Source organism: Anas platyrhynchos, chromosome 2 (genome assembly GCF_047663525.1).
Source record: "Anas platyrhynchos isolate ZD024472 breed Pekin duck chromosome 2, IASCAAS_PekinDuck_T2T, whole genome shotgun sequence".
Taxonomy (NCBI): Eukaryota; Metazoa; Chordata; class Aves; order Anseriformes; family Anatidae; genus Anas; species Anas platyrhynchos.
In genome coordinates, this window is record NC_092588.1 from 80,438,609 (window position 1) to 80,460,283 (window position 21,675).

Sequence of the window (21,675 nt, forward strand, 5' to 3'; positions counted from 1 at the left end):
CTTGTCCTGTGCTGGAGGAGAGAGGAGGAAAGTGAATGTTTTCCCATGTGCAGGAGCTGCACTGCTCTGCTTGTGGAGGCTTTCACCTGTCTCTGCAGCTTTCCTTAAAGGACAAAGGAGTTTTGCTTTAATGACCTTCCCCACACACCATTAATTTCAGTGGGTGGACTCTGTAGGAGTAGTTACTAGTCATTTTGCTATGAAGAGAAATTGAATAAACTAAAAAAAATGTGAACAGAGATTTGGAAAGAAATACATCAAGGATAATAAAACTTTTGATTTCTGGTTTAACATTCATTCAGTATTTCAAGATTAGCTGTAGTGTCTGTGTAATGCTGTTAATTGGCGTAACTGAGCTTCATTCACTGTAAGTATTCTTTTCAAACGAATATATTGCTATATGTCCCCCATTTTGTTTTCCCACAAGGCACATTTCAAAACAACATGTGCTGTTTTGGATGCAATACCATATCAACCTGATTATTTCGTACATAATAAGATATGCCTTAAGATAGAGCACTGCAAGATATTTATTTAGAAGGACACCTTTGATGTTATGTGAACTAAAGAAATCTTTAAATTCAACTGAAATAAAAGTGAAATTCAGTGTCACTGTAATCAATCTTGATCCACCGCAGGAGTCAGGGCTCTGTACAAGTGCCATTCTAATCTACTTCCAAACACAAGTTTCCAACTAGACAGTCGAGACACGCGGATTAGCTCTTTGAACAGGAATTTTCTGAAAGCACAAATAGAAATGTATGTGCCTAATGCCTATTTTACAAATCAACTTTTCAATTAGAAGAGTTTTACAACTTGTTTAAGAATAACTTGTCCATGTCACTGTCAGTCTTAAGTAATGTATGGGTTTAAAATTAGAGCCTCCTTGAACAGACTTTGAAGAGCAAATAATGGAATTATTCCAGAGCCTTTTATATGGATACCGATGACTGCAACAGACAGCTACTTAATATTTCTGAAGAACTGCTTCAGACAGCTTGTCCAGATCTTAGAGAACACAGCAGAATCATTTGTTTCTTACCAAGACAAAAGTACAATGCTTTATAGATCTTTCCAGTTTTCAAGCAACCCACCATATTCAATGAGAAGCAATGTAGAAAATACACTTTTTGCCACAGAGAAAAAGAAATAGTAGCTTTACAACATACCTTTCGCTATGTTTGCACTTCTCTGTGCTCCTGCCGCTCAGTTTACACACTGCTTTTCTCTTGTGTGCTCTTGGGCAGTACAACAGGCACTTCAGCAGCTCTGTCCTCTTTTGAACACAGTCATCTCTAAAGAAAAAGTTTAATTTGTATTATGGTATGTGGCAACTTTCAAGAAAAAAAAAAAAAAAGACATCACCACAAACCAATCAGAATATTCTTTGTCTGAGATCTAGCCTCTTTCTCAGCTGATGCACTAATATGTGAATGAGGCCAGTAATCCATGAGGTGAGGTATACAGAAGCCATTCACTAGAAAAGATGCCGGGAGAACATAAGCTACATGGGTGGATGGTGGGAACAATAGCAAACATTTCATGTTGAGGTGGCTGGGAATGAATAATGCATGTGTTGGGGAAACAGTTGCCCCATTCTGGCATGGGGAGGATGGAAAGAGTGGGCGTGGGAGGTATTTTCCTGATCGAGTTAGCATTTCCAATTAAAATCATCATCTGCATAGACCCAGAAGACGTGGTATGACGATAAAACAATGCGCAAATATCGGAGGGGGAACCAATTACCGTTATGTGAACCCACAAAGAAAGCAGCTCAGATGCAAAAATAAGATTTTACGTAGGGAGGCAGACATGCACAAATGAAATGAAAGGACCAAGAGAAATGTTAGCATGCTACGTGTTCTTTTGATCTGATATTTTTTAGATATGCCATATAAATGAGTGCTTCGTCTTAGCTGAAACACCCTTTCAAATTATTGTTAATTAAGTAATAATCCCTGAGAAATCTGTCATTACCAACAGTTAGGAACTGGTTTATTATGTTTGCCCCAGGCTATTAATGCTCAGACACAATGGCCACTAATTGCAATAAGAACGAATTTCCCTAGAATTATACATGCATCTTCTCACTATCTGGAGGCATGTTTTTGTTTTAAAACTTTGCTTTTTAACTTGTGTAACTGGAGCATTGGTCAGTCAGAAATTCTCTAATCATTCCTCACAGAAATCATCATTAATGAAAAGAAAGCAGATTTTCATTAATGTTTTACATTATTAATTTTTTGTTGCAGACAACAACAGCAGAGGTTATAATCCCCATAAACAATGCATCAGCTCCAAATCCAGCAATGCTAGCAAAAGCATTTTCAATCAATGCAATGAGCTTTGGATCAGTCCCAACAATTCCTTTAAAATCAAGGGAGGGGAGGGGTGCCTCTTGTTATTTTCTGAGCTTGCATTACAGCTCTTCTTCTGTAACACATTATTAAAGTAATGAGAACTCATTTCTGGGATGTCAATGACTGAACTACGACATTTATTTCTGTCAGTTGTTTTCCATGTAGACAGGTCAGCTGGCCATATGAATTATTACTAAGTATTGTTAAAGAGATAAATTGAGAAAATTAATCCAGAGGCAGGGAAAAAATCTACCTGGAATTTAAAATGATCTGCTCCACAAACACTTTTCCCCTTTGCTCAGGAGCAGAGTGTAAGGAAAAAGCCTTAAAGAAAAGCTGCCATTGTCATTGCATTTTAAAAGCATCCACATGACAATTTTAAAAGAACTGCCATTTCAGCTATTTCTTAAATAACCTCTTTCTTCCTCCATAATCATGTAATATATTTCTTTCACCTTTTGACTAGCACCTTTTTTTTTTTTTTTTTAATAAACTTACACACTCATTTTGCAGGAAATTATATTTTAAAATGCTTCTCAGAGGTGTTTTATCCTAACAGTTTCATTTGGGTTGAATTAATGCCGAATCCTGATTTGCAAAAATAGAGAGAGAGGAAGAGAAGGAGAGAAAGAGAAAAAAAAAGCTTAGCTTGTACCCCAGCTCCAAAACGCACTTATCTTCCATTCACATTTTCAAATCAATCTTATGGTAACCTTTATCTGTAATAACAGAATTATTCTGATACTTCTAAAACACATACAGCAGCAGTATAGTTATCTACCGGACTAGATAGTCAAATGAGTTTCCTCCCCCTTTCTTTGCCAGTTCACAGTTTGTTTTCAAGCCTTCAATGCTGGTTCTCACTTGATAGTTTTTATTCTTTTATTTTCTTTTTTTTTTTTTTTTCTCTTTCCCTCTCTCTCTCTTTTTTTTTTTCTTGTTTCTTTTTTCCTTTCCTTTTTTTTTTTTTTTAATTTAAAAAAAAAAGGTTCTCGTCTCTCTTTTTTCCCCATTAAGATTCGAATGGGCTGGTACCTCAGCCAATATGTCTATACATGCCTGAATAGACTTGCAGAAAAGCGGGGTCTCCTTTTGTCTGGGCCCGTATGGCTGTATGTCATTCCGCACTGATAGGCAAGGGCTTCTCTCTCTGTGGGAGATTTCCAATAATTGCCAGAACAAATTAAACTGGGGCTTATCTGTTCCTCTCTCTTTTCAGCTTGAAAACGGAGGGAACTGAGGAACAAGACCAATTTTAACTGGTGACAATGCACCGTAGAAATAGATTGGATACAGCTTGTGTGAAGTCATGTTGTAGTCAGCAGTGGCAGGACACTGCTTTGAGGAGTGAGGTGGTGCCGGGCTACATGGACCCAGCCGGTCCTCTCATCTGACAAAGAATAAAAAATGAGTTGGGAGGTTACGAGCAGTCCATATAATCACCATTGTGACAGGCAGAGATGAAGGGAGGAGTATTTCTGGTCATACTTGAGTGGACTGGGCAGCCCAGGAAAGCAGAGTGGACTGCAGTGTGTAAAGAGGACAGGGCATATTTTGAAAAAAAGACATGAGGTGTACAAAGAAGTTCCTCCCTCCCTCTGACCACCACCACCTACACTATTTGCCACAATTTTCCCACATCTTATGCCTCAGTCTTTGGGCAAGTGTCATAAAGTACAACATTAACCCTCAAGAGACAGGGAGAGTAATGAGGATGCCCCACCTCTGTGGTGAACACTTGGCTGTCTGGGGCTGAAAAGAGTGTTTTAGCAGATAATATAGTTATCAGACACATATTTTCTATAGCAAAGAGCTGTCATCTTCCTTTGCAGATGAGATAAATTGAGTTCAAAGTGCTTTCTCCAGGCAAAGATAGACTCAAAGCTGTGCAGTGGAAATGAATTCTTTGACAGTGTCTGACAGACAGAAATGTGAACCATCAGATTCGAAAGGGATCTTTAATTCTTGGGGCTTCTGAATGCCAATGAGAAATATTAGGATCTTCTCTTGACCAACATGATTACAGCTATCACACAAGAATATGTCAAACACCTTTCAACATACTGTTGTCAGTCAAGCTCTGAAAAGCCATCACTCACTGTAAACTATCTTCTCAGCTACCACTCTGCCTCAGTCAGGCTCTCCCAGCCTCATAGTCAACGAGAAACTAATATGAAAAAAAAAATAATCCAGCAGCACTTAGTGTTAGGTTTCCTTCTCTTTTTCTCTCAAGCTCTCATGTTCCTGATCCATATCAGAAAATCAAGAAATTGTGATACAGTCATTAATGCAGACCAGGGGGTGTAACTTCAGGCTACAGGAACTGGATGCAACTTCTATTGGTAAGGTCACCATACAGTACATAGGAAAATACATAAATACATATTTTTTTCCCTTAGGAAAATATTTTTAAAGCACTGCCATAAATGAACCATCTGAATTAGAAAGGGAAAAGGCAAACACTAGACCTAAAGGCAATAAGGAAATAAGGAGTAAACTGGCGGTTGATATGGCACAGAAAAGGGGATTGAAGGATGAATGTGCGAAGAGATGTGATGGGAGATAATGATGGGCAGAAGTAAGGTTCTCTTCTGAGAGTAGAGAGAGAGGCTGGTCTGTAAAGCCTCTACACTACTCACAGCTGATTTGGAAGATGTGGGTAAGATGAGCAGTTGATAAGATATTGTCGTGGTTTAACCCGGCCGGCAGCTAAACACCACGCAGCCGTTCGCTCACCCTCCCCCCTCCCTCTCTGGGACGGGGGAGAGAAATGGAGAGTGAAGCCCGTGAGTTGAGATAAAGACAGTTTAATAAGACAGGAAAATAATAATAACAAAAATAATAATAACAATAATAATAATAATGATACAATGGTGATAATACGAAAGTAATAGTATGTACAAACAAGTGATGCACAATGCAATTGCTCACCACCCGCTGACCGATGCCCAGCCTAACCCCGAGCAGTCCGGCGCCCTCCCCCCAGCTAGCCACCCCTATATATTGTTTAGCATGACGTCAGATGGTATGGAATACCCCTTTGGCTAGTTTGGGTCACCTGTCCTGGGTCTGTCCCCTCCCAGCTCTTACTGCACCCCCAGCCTGCCCGTTGGCAGGACAGAGCAAAAGGCTGAGATGTCCTTGGCTTAGTATAAGCACTGCTCTGCAACAATTAAAGCATCGGGGTGTTATCAGCACTCTTCTCATCCTAAGCCAAAACACAGCATTCCACCAGCTACTAGGAAGAAAATTAATTCTGTGCTAACTGAAACCAGGACAGATATACAAAGCCCCTCTGTTTTAACGCTATAGCCCCTTAACCCAAACCTTTTTTAGGCAGCTCCTAATTGTTCAACATTTTCTGGGTTTAAGATTCACCACCCTCTGGTACGATTTGCCAAACAGCTGATCATCTTCTGCTCATGTCAGATGGATTCTGAATACGCGCGGTGTTTAAACTACCAAAAATTCTGAAGCAGCTTGAATAGGGCACCCAAAACCAATGACCTCTGTGTCTCAGTTCCTCATTTGCAAGGTAGGAATAATGTGGTAAGAGTACCTCATCTCACCTGAGCAATGAAAAGATGCACCTAAAATGGTAATGCCAAAATCTCTAGTCATTTTGTCTGTTTTGTTATAAAGGTAGGCAGAGGCTGAGGATTTGAAAACAGTTACAAACTTACACCTATAGCCGGATAAAATGTTTAAAACTTCAGAAGAGGAAGTAGACCACTTCAAGAGTCATATAAAATTTATTGAGTTTATTAAGATATAAAATCTTCATTTGGATTCCTTCTTTGGGGAGAGCAAAGATGTGAAGGGCCTATATTATTGAGCTTTTATGGACTTTGGAGACCGCTTATAATTGTAACTAATTGCAGAATGGCATGAGTTACAACACTGGTTGAAGGCCAGATCAGTCTATACTCTTTACAAAAGCTCTTTGGTATCATATTTGGTGGAGAACTTTGGACAAGTGTTATCCTAACAACAACAAAAAACAAACAAACAAACAAAAAAAAACACTAGGTTTTTGCTATATATTTGCTTTTATACTAATAAGATCATTCTAACATTATATGCAAAAAACACCCAAAAGCATAGTAAAAGAAGTGAAATCATCAGGAAAAATCAGAGGGATTGAAAAAAGTAACATTTTCAATTTGTAATGTCAATCCTGTGAATGGCTCTTGGACCTTAATTACTTTTCTAACTTGGGAATCTTAAACAAGCAGTTTTGTTTCTTAAACAGCCCATAACTAAAATAATTACTTAAAGAGATATTTTAATTTTAGATCATTTTAAAATGTCTCTGGAGAAAGCTATGGAAAATTCTTAACAGGTTCACTTTCCATTAGGTACTCAAGAAAAAAAATAGCAAAGTGCAAGTTTTACAGTGTGATTTTCAGTTCTAAAAACTGTGAACAGTCAGCAAAACTGGAATAGCAAATCCATTCTGAATTGACTTTTTTATAGTCATAAGCATGAGAATTCAGAAGCACACACTTCAGAGATTCTGCATTATTTTAGCCCCATATGTTCTTGTTCCTAGCCATTCTTCTTAATTGGGGCAGACAGGGGCTAGCCACCATCCAACAGGCTTACATTGGAAAGGGGTATTTTTTAAAACTCTACAGAAATCATCTTTCGTTTCCCTCTGGAAAACACAGCAAAGCCAATAAAACCAACACTCCTGCAAACAAAATAAGAACTGAGGCTCTAGGATCAATTTCAGTCATTATTTATATTCAGGAAGCCTCCTTACTTAGGAGGAGTCAGTAAAGGGGATTTCATGTCTATAAAAGGGGCTAGGCTGTCATTGGACTTTAATCAGTGCCATGCTAGAGAAATCTGAATATGGAATAAATATGTCCTTTATCAATAGGCAAATACATGCACAGAAGTAAACTTTCGCAGGAAAATAAAGGTCAGAAAGTAATTGCATGCCAGGGTGAAGTTAGGAATGACTTCTGAAGTCAATACACAGTGAAGAACAGGCAGTGCTCACTGGAGGAATGGGTACCCGTTTGCCTACCCAAGACAGGCCTCTCATCAGTGCCTCAGGGCTGTCACTGCTCCCTGTGGCACTCAATCTGCCTGGCCCGCTGCTCTAAACTGGAATACAGCTGATGGCTACAAAAGAGGGCTCCCCAGCCTGGGGCTTTCCTCTATGCTGGCAGTCCTCGGAGCAGATGTTGGGTGCCCCTACAATGGGGCAGCACCACCAGCCACGTCAGAGGAGGTGAGAGGGAGAATTGCCAGCACCCATTGTGCCCTGTTCCTCCTTACCCTATGCTGCTGATGAGCTGGATCATTTCTTGTACAGTCTTTCCCTTTAAAAACTGGGAAACTGGGGGTGATGGCACAGGTAGGGGGGTCTCCATTACAGTGGGTTGGAGCAAGGGATGCTGATCAGCTGGAGAGCACCACTTGTGCCTAAGGGCCCAGCCCTCCTGCCCCTGAGATCATGCTGCTTCTCTCAGCTGGCTGCTCCACAACCACTTAATTCATCAGCTGTTTGGCTTGGCCTCGATTGCAAATGAATCCCAAACCCCCTTCCCCTCTGCAGCTCTAAATTGCTTATTTTTGAACACCAGACCGAAGAGGCTTCTCTTGTTCGGACATCCTAATCCCCTCTCCCGTCTGTTGAGGACCTCCTGTTCTGCTGTTTGTTGTGCTGGGGCAGAAGTGACACCCTGCTGATCTCGACTGTCTTTGTGGCTGCAGGCCTCAATCTCAGAGCACCGAGCTCTGCAAAGGTCACTGCAGCCGCCCTCATTTTCTCTTTGTACATTCATAACAAAAGTTTCCTGATTCAGCAAACATACGGTGCCCACATAGAAACAGACCCCTTTCTAGATGCATCCTGTGGTAGCTTTTAAGCACTCATGTCACTCTGCATTATGGTGCTCGGGGCTTTTAAAAGCTAGGGAAGGACTGGAAAACGTTGTGAGTGGGAAATCCCTAAGGAACACCCACTTGCCACAGATACTTCTTGCTAATTCTGCAGATGGCATGTTCCTTCTTCTGAATAGGACATTAAAATGAGCTCTTGCTTACGTGAGGCTATTAAAAGATGCGGTAGTCCTTCCAGCAAGGGCAGTGGTGAAGTTTTCTGTGTCCTTTCCAGATTCCAATTCACTTAATTACATGTGTAAGGCACATTGCAAAGCTCCATCACTAGATGCTTGATTCCCACTAATACTTTCTGCCTAGCTAAATTCCCTCTACTTTTTCATCTCTGTGTAGCAGTCATCTTCAGTTCCTGCCCTGGACTATTTGAGAGTGTGCAGCCTCTTTAACTGCTGCTCTGTTTTATTCCAGATGTGATCTGGGGACAAATGAAATGATTCTTGCACATATAAAATCCATAAAGATGAAAGGTGTTATAACTGTATGTTAATTATTCATCACTAGTATTACACATACTAATGTTTTCCTCAAAGTACAATGCACCCCACAGAGCTGTAAACATGTTAAAGAGCTGTAGTTTTTCATTTAAATTTGGCACAGAACTCAAATGAATTTCACCAAAGAGGTAGGATCAAGATCAGATTTTGTGAATATAAAATCCCTTCCTCACCTAGGGATGAGTTTAGAGAAGGAGGGAACAAAGAGTTCAAAAATATGCGTTGTTGATCGCTTCTGGTGTGCCATGAAGTCTTTGCATCAGATAGAGCACGATTCAAAGCCACCTACTAAAGCACATCCCCATACACACAGCAAGGATGCTGAAATCTCTGCTGAGCACAGAACTGCTTAACAGTGGCTGCAAAATTAGCCTGTAGGCTGTCCAGCCTGATTAACTACTGACGTCAACAAAAATAGCAACTGGAATTTCCTGCAGCTAAATATATATATTTTTTCCCTATAAAGCTGTTTTGGGTCCAAATACAAAGATCTCTGAACAACTGTGTGAAACAATCAACTACCAGCAGTAACGCTTAATGGCTCTGTTCAATGTAAACTGTGCACTTAGGAGTGATCACGGTATAATTATAGGAAAAATGCATTAACAAATAAAGCTTTAAAGGGGAAAAAAAACACTCAAAATCAGACAGTAAGTTGGAAATGAAGTTGTGAATCTCAGGTAAATTCAATACAAACTGCAGTCACTCTAAATAGGAATAGCAATAAAAAAAAGCCTTGGTATTATATTGTTATGAATGAATTGGCGAGCGTTCTCCTGTTGTTTTACTTTTTCTAAATTGTGCCAACAGATGCGATTAAAAGGAAATAAGATTAAGTTGTAAAATGGAATCTTCTGCGGTGGTAATCACAACAGACTAAATGACTGTCCCCAGCTCCTAACAGGAGGCAGCAAGGAGATTTCCCCTTAGGAAAGGGATATTAATGCTGGAATTTTCTTTCTGTGCAAGTCTGAAGAAGCCCAAGGTTGAAGTGAAAGGATGGACTACAGGCTGTGAGTAGAGAGGTGAGACAAGGTGCTGGATGTGACCCTATTGCTAGATGAAATGTGTGTCTATGAACGTGAACGTTTGTGTACCTGGATGTACATGCACATATGTGTTTAGTTAACCTAACATCAGGAAAAATATTACGCTTCTGCTTTATAATATATAATACAGTTATATAATGGAAATACATGAAATAACTGCTGCCCAAAAAGGAGAAATCAGATGGGAACAGTGACTGGCAGCTGCTGGGAGGAAGGAGAGGGAATCAGTGTTAGGACACCCAGCACAAGTTCTGTCCTGGGATGTAAACTGGCAAAGGCAGCTCCCAGCTCCAGCCAGAGGGTACATCCAGGGCTCGAATCCCATGCTATAATGTCTCATCCACCCCAGAGCTGCCAAATATTCAGTTTCTAGCAAGCAGGAAATGGCAGCTCCCCAAGCACGTGTGGTGTAAAAGGCAGAGCTGGGAGCTGCTGCAGGCCAGCCAGGAAACCTCACCTGTGTGGCCCCATATAAATCCAGCATGTACATCACTGGCCTTTTCTTTCCTGCTGACTGGAAAACACAATGATCACTGCAAGCAGAAGATAAGTGCAGCAAGTTCAAAACCATTTTATGTTTTGGATATAGTGCTGCATTAACATGAAGAAAATCAGAGGAGCTCAAGCTCAATTATTTAGATTTGTCTCATCTGTCCAGACCGAAGAACTACATAGGGTCACTACATAGAGCCGTTATCTTAGTCTTTCATGTCAACAGACGACAAGATTTTTGTTACACGGGAAAATTGGAGATATGTACATCTTCTGAGGTTTGATCGCTACGCAGCCTGGCTGCACTCTCCAGCAGCACATGAAATATGCAGCCCATGTCAGCGTCTCAACAGCGTCCCTGGCAGTTCTCATGAGCTCCAGTCTCAGCAGAAGGTAAGATGCTATACATCATTAAATCAGCACTGATCAGCCACCTATTACTGGTGCAGGAGGAAGGCTCATTCAACAAGTGTTCCCGATAAGGAATAATCACTAATAATGAACACTGCATGAAATTCTACATTATCTGTTGAAACATAGGCCAAAGTACCACAAAAACATCTCTAGTGCTACTAAAACTTGAGCACAAGCACTAGAATAACATGCCAAAAGCTGTTTGAAATTTGATATTTGGATTAATGTTTATGCACTTATTTAAGGGCCCTCAGCTCCGACAGCCCCTAGATGAAGTAGACAATATGGCTTTGGCTTTGAAAAAATTAGCATGCATCTCAGTAGGGCATTTTAGTCTCCAGTTAATGTGACTGGAAAAGATAATTTTCCCATAATATAACAGACGTATTTGGGGGGTTAAGTGTTGGTTGAAACAAACGCTTTCCTCCAGGCTTCCTGTAAGAAATGAAATCTTTGAGGGTTTTTTTGTTTGTTTGTTTGTTTTGTTTGTTTTGTTTTTCTTTACTGTTGGTTATTGGAGGGTAGGCAGGATAAACAGAGGGCAACAAAAATGGAAGGTTAAACAGTACCAGGTTTCTCAGGCTATGTTGAAGACACTAGACAGTGTCCACTCTGCTCTGCTCAGACACACAGTTGCTGTTCTGAAGAGCTGCCCATATGGAAAATTCCTCTCTTTGACCAAGGAGGCTCTGTGCAAATCTCTGCACTTCTGCCCTGCCTCACTGCCATCACTAAGGAGGACTGCTGCATCTTCTCTCTGGGTTTCTCCAAGCCTCTCCTGAATCTCACTGTAAGCAAGATGAGGTTTGTATGCAGTGTTCTTGCACCTTCCGCTGGACGCTCAAACGTTCATCACCCTCCCAATGCAGACAAAAATGTTTCTTCTGGCCTTTTGTGAGTCTCAGAGTTCACTTGACGTACAGCGCAGTGGGGGCACTGATGCCTGACTCTAAGTTACGGCATGCAATGTTTGCTGGCACCCATTAAGCCCATTTGCAACATCCCCAGGCTCTGCAGATGTTCAGAGGGCTTGGGGATGCCCAGGGCTTGCTCAGCCAGCAAGAGGGCAGCCTCTGATAGACAACATCTGTGTAGACTCACATTTTTTTGTAGCTTTTCAGCTTCAAAATAGAGCTGCAAATCATATTGCTGGGAGTAATATCAGCTGTATCATCAACCTTGAGAATAAAGGGTTTTAGCTGGATTTCCCAAAGAAATGGGTGTACAGTACTTTCTTTCTGCCTGTCAGTCCTCATCTAATACAATTGGAATCCATTTAGCCAATTTCAACCCTTTTTGACAGAGAAGATATTATAGAAGATAAAGAAGAGGATTATATGCTATATACACAAAGGACTACTTTTTTTTTTTTTTTAACAGAAACTTTGTGTACAAGCTTTTCTACAAGCATATTTGCCTCTTTAATGTGCCACATACATGTTGTTTGCACGGTTGTGTAATGGATGTCATCTTTTTAATGTGTATTTACAAAGAGTTTAAAATATGCCCTGAGATCTTAATTTGGCATGAGAATGATAGTATGCAATTAAAATCTGAAATGAAATACAGCAAGAACATTGTAGGTTGTAACTGCAATTATTACCAGCAGAAGATGACGTGCCTGAGATACGGTCTGTCTATCATTTTGTGAGTGCAAGTTCTTCAGGGAAAGAACTGCTATTTGTTATGAGGTTGCACACCGCCAATCACGATGGTCACCTTGATCCTCTCTGCTAACATCAGAAAGGTAAGATAAGATAAGATAAGATAAGATAAGATAAGATAAGATAAAACCATGCAGTATCATCTCATCTGCGACCATGGACACTGGAGTGCTTCCATGAACACTGGAGTGCTTCCCCTGGATTTAGAGGATGGCGCCAATACTGCACCTTCAGCAAGCCCTGCGTGGTAAAAGTTAGTGACCTTTTAATGGTGACAGTTATATGAAGTGGTTTGAATAATTACCCATGAAAAGATCCTTTTATATATCTTTACAGACATCTTGCAATGAGATGCTCTTTTGTGGCATTTTCATTTCCATTCTAAACCACATTAATGATTCACTGAGTTGGAGAATCAGATGGGGAAAAAAATAAATATAATAACAATTTGCTGCTTCTAGCTCTATTGCCTGGAGGCTCTGCCTCACAGGCCACCAGCCAACCTCTGTGGCCATGGTGGGTGAGGGCACCTCCAACAGAGCAGGGATTTTGGGGTGCTCCACCTCACACTGGACCATCTCACCCCACTGCAGCTGCTCCCAGGAAGATGATGGGGAGAGATCATCTGAAACAGCTGCAAACAGCTGTAAACAAGCTGCAAACAAACCCACTGAGGGAGATTCTCATTTGGTGTTGCTGACTTTATCATCTGCATCTAAAAGTTTGCAATTCATTGCTCTTATTTAATTCAGCATATACCACACTGCAGCAGAACAGCAAAATGGGGGAGGAAAGAGGAGATGAAAACTGGAGAAAAGGACACTGTGTAACAAAGAAAATGAGAGATTTTAAAGCCGTAATGCAGTTAAAACATTATTATTTTTTTCTTTGTTACAGCTGTTGTCTTTTTTCTCACAGATGTTCAAGGCAATATCTACCGAGCAAGAAATATCCTGCCCATACAGGAGAGGAATATAAGCTTAATTACATCTGTGTGCTTTTGCAGGAAATCACTGAGGTGATGGACCCACTTGTATTAATCTCATCAAACTCTTCTGCATTATCATCATCCTTCAGGAAAGTTAAACCCACACAGACCTAAACCGTTTTCATTCAGAAGATAGATCCCAAATCAGCATTTCTTTTTTATTTTGCACTTTCAGCATGACAGACAGAATAAAACATATGTTTAGAGAATGGAAGCAGGCTCCACAATGCCCACACAGAACATGAAATGGAATTGAGAAGCATTCTGTGTCACGTGTCTCTTTTAGCCTGTTGGTGAAACCTAAGACCGTAGTGATGACAACAGATAACAAATATAAATATTCATCTTTTCAGGGAAAGGTAACCTCAGATCATTATGAAGCAGAGGCTGAACCTAAGTTTTGTGAAATTCAGAGGTGGCATCCTCAGAAGACTGAAAGAGTCTCAATCAACCTTAATTTTTCTCTGCATTTTTTTTCACGGCTACGTATTATCAGATAAATTCTCTAAGCTCTGTTGCAGGTCGAGATGGTTCTACAGTCTTTAGGGTGCTTATATGAGGTGATTAAAGGCACCCCAAAAAATAAACTTAAGTAGCAATCAAACAATCATAGCTTTCCCACGATTTGAAACACACTTAGAAACAGAAACAACATAAAAAACAACATCACAAGTGAGAACAGCATTTTATCATCAACTTTCCTAGTATTTCAATTGACTCATTCTTGTGGGAAACAAACAGGGTAGAAGGAGACAACACAGGAGTTTTCCATGGTAGAAGTAGCTGTCACATAGAACACGAGAAACACAGAATCTAGGACATTATGACAAAATGAGCATCATGAGGTTATTTCCTGATGGTTTTTCAATCAGTATTTTCACAAATTCACATGATATGATACCTTCTGTCTTAAGATATTAAGATATTGGCAGGTATGGTTTGTCTGAATTTATGCCAGAGGATTTATTCTAATCTCCTCTTATGCTATGTTCTTCTGCAAGAGCAGAAAAGATGTTTCATCATTTCTAGCAAAGGGGACTCCATCTGATACTCGTGTAATTGTGTTGGAAATCCCTGTGAATCTGGGCAGAAGAGAAACATCACCCAGACGTGTCACCTCTCGAATATTAGTGCTGGTTGTCTGCAGTGCGCTCTGACTCCCTGGCTTGCAGTGAGTGGGACTGAAGTCAATGAGTGGGGCTGGAAGTCAGTGCTGCAGTGTCTGGAGCTGGGGGAGATCACTTCGGAAGGTCTGAGTCAAGAGAGCAGAACTGGTCTATCCGTCGTGGGCCATATTCATCAGAAAGTCACAAGTGGAAAAAAAGCATCAGTCTAGACCATTCCTAACACAGCTACTCAACCAGGACCAAATTTGCCATTGATGCATATTAAGAAAGTACTTCACGAATAGCTCACAGAATAAGGTTGCCCTCAGCATGAATACATGTATTGCAAACTGGCCACAAGCAGGGAAAAACGCTGCTTGAACAATATCCCGTGAATATGTTATTCAGCTGATTTGTATGGTTGTTATTTAAAAAATAAATAAATAAAAAACTAAAAAACACAACAAGAACTCCCCTCTCTTCCCACTATTCAGATTGCTAGGTTCACCACAAATGACACGATGAGTCCCTGCCATTGTGGGCATCCAGCCCACGTGGACAGTACATCTGGGGCACAGCATGTCCCATAACCAAGGGCTCCCAGTGCTGTGTGACCACTTGTGGTGCTCTCTGTAGCTGCTATTGGTACAAAGGACTGACAGGAGATGCTCCTTTCCCTCACCTAGCTCTGCATCCTTGCTTCTCCCTTCTTGCCCCGCTGCCCGTTGCCCCTCTGAGCAGATCACAAAGTCATTTGGGATTTCTCTTTCTTTCACATTTTGACTGCTGCAGCACTTTCCTGCCCTCCTCTCTTTTGCTCTGGCTCTGTAGGCTGTTCATTCATGGCCTGGTTTATCTTTGTGAGCTAAATGGAAGGCACTTTTGGTGCATACATCTGGGGATGTGCAGAAAGAGCCCAGCCGCAGCCTGACGGCACTGGCATTGTGCACGGAGTGGGTCCATTGCCTCACCACCCCCTTACACTCTCAGGACTGAAATACCTGCCTTTATCAGATGCTGTGAGCATGTTTGGCTTCAATTAATTCCAACAAAGATACATCGGGGCTCAGTAGGCTTGTATTTTGGATGCTAAGCTATGAAGGTACAGCATTGTTCCATTCCATGTATTAAAATGAGGATTCAGCACGAACTGCATAATTAAGGACTGAAAGGAGGAAAAAAATGTGATTGAATTAAACCTGACAGCATAATGCAAGGAATCAATAGCTTTATTTGCTGTTTAATGATGATGATACTGTTTTTATTTCATTATATATGAATCACAAACAGCTTTGTGCTGGCTTAATTGTATTCCTCAGCAAGTAAACTGAGGCATGCAATTTGCACCTGTTAAAGAAAGCTTAAGACTATCAGAAATTGGTCCTGAGCAATGAAATCAATTTGCTTCCAATCCAGCTCAACAAATTATCTAAGCATGATATTCTTTTATTTTTATTTTTTTAAAGACAAATAACATAATGAAGATTTTCTTTGAATGACAGGGCAGAAAAACCAAAGGGGCTGTAGCAATGCATCTTGTGATCCAAGCCCCACAATGGCCTGCTTCAGTTTTCACATGTTCAGGATTACACAGCAAACCTAGATTCCTGTCTCTCTGACTTTTGGCAGTGTTTGAATGTACATGTATTTATTGCCTTTCCTTTTCATGGCCTCTCTACCAAAAATATCACATAAAAGAAGCAGAAAGAGGAACAGAAGTGGGTGAGGAAAGAACTCAAAGGAGCCAGCAGAGGAAGGAAGGGCTGTCACAAGACTGAGGTCATTGTAGGTGTTTTTTTTTTAAGCAAAGTAGTGATGAGGAACACTCCACTCATTCATATTTCCTGAAGTCTTAGGAGTGGTTCAGCCTTGAAGAGGTTTGGCCATAGTATATCTGGAAAGGGACAGAGCCGCAAATGAGTTTTAGTAGTCTGTGGATGCAAGGATACACTGGCAAAATGAGAAAGAGGTCTCAGGCTGCCACCCGTGACCATCTCCTTTGTCTTTATTTGTTCTCTTCTCATGGTCTATTTTGCCTACAGTTCCTCTTTCTCCTCTCTGTCTGCCTCTTTGTTGGTCTGGGTCTTTCTAGCAGGCCCTGTTTTTCCCCAGCATCCCGGTGAGGTCCAGATGGGCTGTGTTTGTCACGGTCTGGGTGAGAGTTGAGTGGCGTGGAGCCCCCCAGGAACCTGGGGTGCCGTGACCTCTGGATCCAACTCAGTGCCCACAGTGGGGTGTGAACAGAAGGTGCAGGCAGAGCCAAGTCCAGCCCAGGCTGAGCGGAGCCTTGAAGTGGAGGTGAAGTGGGAATAGTGGACTATTCCAGCTCTCCTCCTGCCTCCAGGACAAGGGATGCATGTACTACTTCTGCTCCTCAGCTTTGTACTGAAGGAACAGCTTTGTCAAACTGAAATTGATTTTTTTTTTTCCAAAAAACCTTTTTTTCCCAGTGATCACTTTTCCCTCCTTCTTCATCCTGCAGCACCTGTGCCACTGCTGTATATTCAGTAGTTCATCTTTAGGGAGTGGGGGTCTCATAATTATTATTGCCATTCCCAAGTTACTTTTGCTTCAACGCTCTGTCCTAAATTCTGGTCTCAATTACAAGGGATTGCACGTTTTAATATTAGTCTGAATTGCCAAAGTGAGGAGCTTTAAACAGCTCAACCGTCACATAACAGCTGAGGCCTAATATTGTTTTCCTCTAATCAAGAAATGTTAGCTGTGGAGAGGTGTTGAGGTGGGCCTGACAATAATGTCTCTGCATGGTAAAAGCAGATTTTCATGGCTTTGTGTAGAACCTGCAGATTTCCTTGGGGACCTAATGAATTAAACATTAAGCCTACATATACTATGGTAGATATAATTCCATGATTAAATTCAGGAAAAAAAAATTTAAAAAAGCAAAAATGCATCTACATGTGAAGACCTCCAAGACCTTTATGTCCCACAGCGTCATTGGGAGTGTTTAAATGTGGTGTTATCCTAAGAAGTTCTTCTACAACAAAAATCACATTACGGGTGTCTATTATTTCACATTGATTTTCTGCATAAAATATATTTGTCTTGAGAGTAAAATGCGTATTTATTTCCTGACTGCAGACCTTGAAAACTGTACGTAGATCCGTATGGGCAATGTCTTTTTCCCAGCTACCAGGCATGAATGGCTAATGGGCCAAACTGTGCTGCTGTTGAACCTTGTGCAGTTCTATTGGCCGCACTGCAATTAGGCAGGTCTCGACTAATTAGTTGTCTGTAAACACTTCTGAGGATGATAGAAAGATGGAATAGAAACCTCAGTTTCTGGCTGCCTATCTGCATTCAGTCTGCAGGGCAAAATGAAGACAAAGCAGCTAAAGGAACTCAAGAGTTTTGTTAGACCCCCGAGCAAGAAGGTGTTTTTTTTAAGTGGAAATTTCTCAGAGTAAAGTTACATACAAATAGAAAAAATCCCTCTCCTTCCCTCTCCCCTTTGGGCTACCAAATGCCTTATTAGATGCTTTTCTCATTGTTAGAGGAATCCTTGACAGAGGACTGTCAGCCTCTTGGAATGGTAATTCAGGATTTCAAGCATTCACAAGCCCTTTTCTCATAGGACAGAGCCGAGGCCAACTGTGAAACACAAGGTGAGGAAGGTTTTTAAGGGAACTGTGGATTAAGATGTGTTCTCTGCTTCTCCCCATGATAGCTTCTGAGAGTAACCAAGGAAAGTGCTTTGTGTGCGATTTGCTTTCATACCCCTCCTTCCCTGTCCATTGAGAGGATCATACACAGCCTGGAGATAAGAACAACACTTGGCCAGGGGGACCTTTGGAAAACAGCACACCTTCTCCTCAAGCTGCTCTCAGCTAACATTTACTACTTCCCTTACATGAAAACAGAATGCATGCTTTTGTTTTGTCTCTTGTGTAAGATTTGGGAAACGCAATTTCTACCATCTACCAGGTTGACCACCAAGTCCCAGGCAGATTTTGCGGCCTCCCTTGCCTCTGGCTCCAACGGGAAATGGGGGTAAGGGCATTACCTAAACTCCCAGGGAGGCCTTGAGGACAAACAAATACATCAAAGCTTGCCAACAGTTTGGATACTGTGCAGACCGAGTAGATGGAGACCACACAGCACTGTGCCACTTACGCAGAGTTGCTATTGCAGTGCTGGCACACATGAAGCCCTTTCATCCTGGGGGAGTATCCAACTCCAACAGCCAGGATGGGATGTATGACTTCTGAGGGCCTGCCTAGCCCAGAGAACCACAGGTGTTTTCTCCAAGTGAAGGCCTAATGCCTGACTACATGATAGTTTAAGGCTGTTTTTTGGGGGGGGATTTCTACTTTGCAACTTGTATTGCTTTAAATACAAAGGAAAGTTTTGTTTTGTTTTCCTCCTTTTGATCTTTAAACAAGGAAGAAATTGCAGAGTTAGAAAGAGTCTTTATGTTCAAAACAAGAGGCTAGACTCACTTTGAATAAATACTAAAGCCTTGTGCTTAAAGATCCATTAAGTACAATCAAGTTGCAAGGTCCTGATTGTGATCAGATAGCTGCAGTATGTTAACAGCCTTTGTCTGTACGTGAGTGGGAGTACAGAGAGGGAAATGCTTTCATAGAAAATAAAGCAAACAGCGCTGTCATGTCTGGTTTATTAGGATATTAGGGGTCTGCAGACGAGCGAGGTAAACAACTGCCTTTATTAAAAGTAGCAGATCAATGCTACTAGATTAGCAGGAACTGAGAACAAAGCAGAAAAAGAGAAGAGCATTTCTGCCTAGCTGCACTCTCTCTCCCACACTGTTGAGCACAATCCCTGGTTATGAACGGTAGCAGCAACACACCCTGCCAAGTGGGCGATCAAATTTTAAGACCCAATTAAAAATTTCCTCAAATTTAAAGCCTAAATGGAAATGCAGCCATCTGTCTATGCTGAGGAAGGGCACATATCTGTGCTGATGTAAGAGCAGATGAATGAGTGAATGACTCAGAAAGAGGAACAGCTCTTCTTTGGCTCTCCACTTAGTTTTCTGTGAAGAATAAGCTAATCGAACCCAAGGGAGGTTGGCTTTCTGTCTTTCCTTGGCCAGGGAACATCTTTCTGCTCCAGCTGCTCATGGAGGAAGGCACGAGGTGGGAGTCCGGAGCTACTGATCTTCCTCCCAGGTTGGGGCCAGAAAATGATCAGAGCTGACTGGGAAGCAGAGCTGATGGCTGGGAGCTCTGAAGGGCTCCTGGGAGATTGTTTCCAGGCTGAAAGTCAACGATTATGTGAGTATCATCTTTGGGCTTGCCTGTGCATTGGTCTTGGAGAGCTTTCCATCTCACAAGATAGAAATGGCTGTATGAACCTCTGTCCTGCCGGCACCCCAGAAAAAAAACTGCCACAAAAAGAGGAAAATGAGCGTTAATTTATGTGAGCAGCTGAATGTCAATTTAAGGGTGGTTTTACAAGAACTTTTGCCCATGTATCTACCTAAGAAAATCTCATGCTCATTGTAAGTTACACAGTCATGTCATTTGGAAAGCAAAGGCAAAATTCAGGCCTCTTCTTTACCAATACTTAAAAACTTTTCTCTACAGAATTAGCAAGAATCATATTTGGAAATTAAAAAAGTAAACAAATGGTATAACTTCTGAAAAATTTAGTTCAAGACATTAACTAATAATTAGAAAATTATTCTCTTGATAGTCTATTACATTTTGAGTATGTGTTTTTTAGACTCAGCATCTATCATGACTTTAACACACCTGAGAATTTCCATGTATGTTCTATACATCACTGCTATATTAGTGAAAAAACTTCTGCTCATATGTGGTCAAAACACTCATTTAATGATTTGATACATTTATGTTTATCTTTTCTAGAAGATCAATATTCATCAGCTCCTGAGTGTTAACTAGTCAGCTCACATATTTCTGTAAGGCTATTGTTGATTTCTGTGAAAGCTGCAAAAAGGAAGTCATTCTGGTTTCTGTTTTGTAAATCCACACACAACCACATTTTACAATACTGCAAAAAGTTGTCATGAAATTCTCTATGACTAAGACTTCACTACTGGATTATATGAGTAGATGATTTGCTATTGTAATAAATAAGGAAAGCTAAATCACACTTAGCAAATGAACAAATGAGCTCTTTAAGTGATCCATTATCCTCTTTATATTATTCTGTTCATGTGATATATTATGAAACTCAGTCATTGAAAATGGGTATCCTATTTCTTGCTTTACAGTGGATGTAATCAGGTGAGGTAAGATATGTACTTTCTGTGGGTTAATCAGCTGCACTTGTCCAGGGGGGAAATAATTTGCAACGTGCTGTTCTAGGGAAAAAAACTGAGAGGTTGTAACGGACCACAAACCGAACAAGACTCAGAAATGTCCTGCTGGTACAAGAAAAGCAAACACCATACTGGGATGTATGAACAGGGTAACAGCAAGACATCTGAAACAGCCCTTCTCATTACACTTGGCACTGAGAAGGCTTCATGTGGGGCTGCGTCCAGGTTTGAGCACTACGCTTCAACCATTGTGTGGCTCAACTGGAGACAGGGCAGAGGCAAGCACCGAGACACATTACAGGTCTGGAAAATGCGACTTCAGAGGAAAGCTTTAACAAATTGCAGTTAATTAGCCTATAGAGGAAAGAACTAAGGAAGCAGCACTGAAACAGCCATCGAGGACATAAAAGGATGTTGTGAAGAAGAAAGGCGCAGTGTGCTCCCCACGCCCACGGTGGATAGCCTACACAGGAGGCCTGTGTTCCAGCAAGGAAGAATCAGGTCAGGGATGGGTGGACTTAGGAATGAGGGACACCTCATGAAGATGAGCCTTGTCAAGCATCACAGCAGGCTGCATGGGGAGGATCTTGTATCTCTGTTCCCAGACAGGATAAGCTGGAGGTATAACTGATCCTGTGTTCAGGAAGGGATAGGCTCTTGACCTTGCAGCCCTTCTTTCTTTTATTTTAGAGATGGACAAACTCTGTTAAGCCAATGAAGAGCACTGACACCCCTCACCTGGCCACCAGTAGCTGGCCATAGAGGTTTCAGAGGCCCTGCAAAAACCTCTGTATCTTACAGTGGGGGAACAAACTGTATGACAAAATCACATCATTATTTGGTTCCCTCCTGGAAGAATACAGCTTTATTATTTGATTATGTTTTTAAGCTGATCCAGGGTAACAACTGACATTCTCAACC

At 41.2% G+C, this 21,675-nt stretch overlaps 1 protein-coding gene across 3 annotated transcripts in view; it reads right to left on the reverse strand.

Annotated features, from left to right (window-relative positions):
* Positions 1-21,675, reverse strand: part of CDH20 (cadherin 20) — a 113,819-nt gene that overhangs the window by 50,457 nt on the left and 41,687 nt on the right. For 2 of the 3 annotated variants that reach the window (XM_027451663.3, XM_027451664.3), the window contains one exon: positions 1,170-1,295. The exons of the other annotated variant lie outside the window; for it this stretch is intronic. The gene's annotated coding sequence lies outside the window, so the exon portion shown is untranslated. The remainder of the gene's footprint in view (positions 1-1,169; positions 1,296-21,675) is intronic. 3 annotated transcript variants of the gene reach the window in all.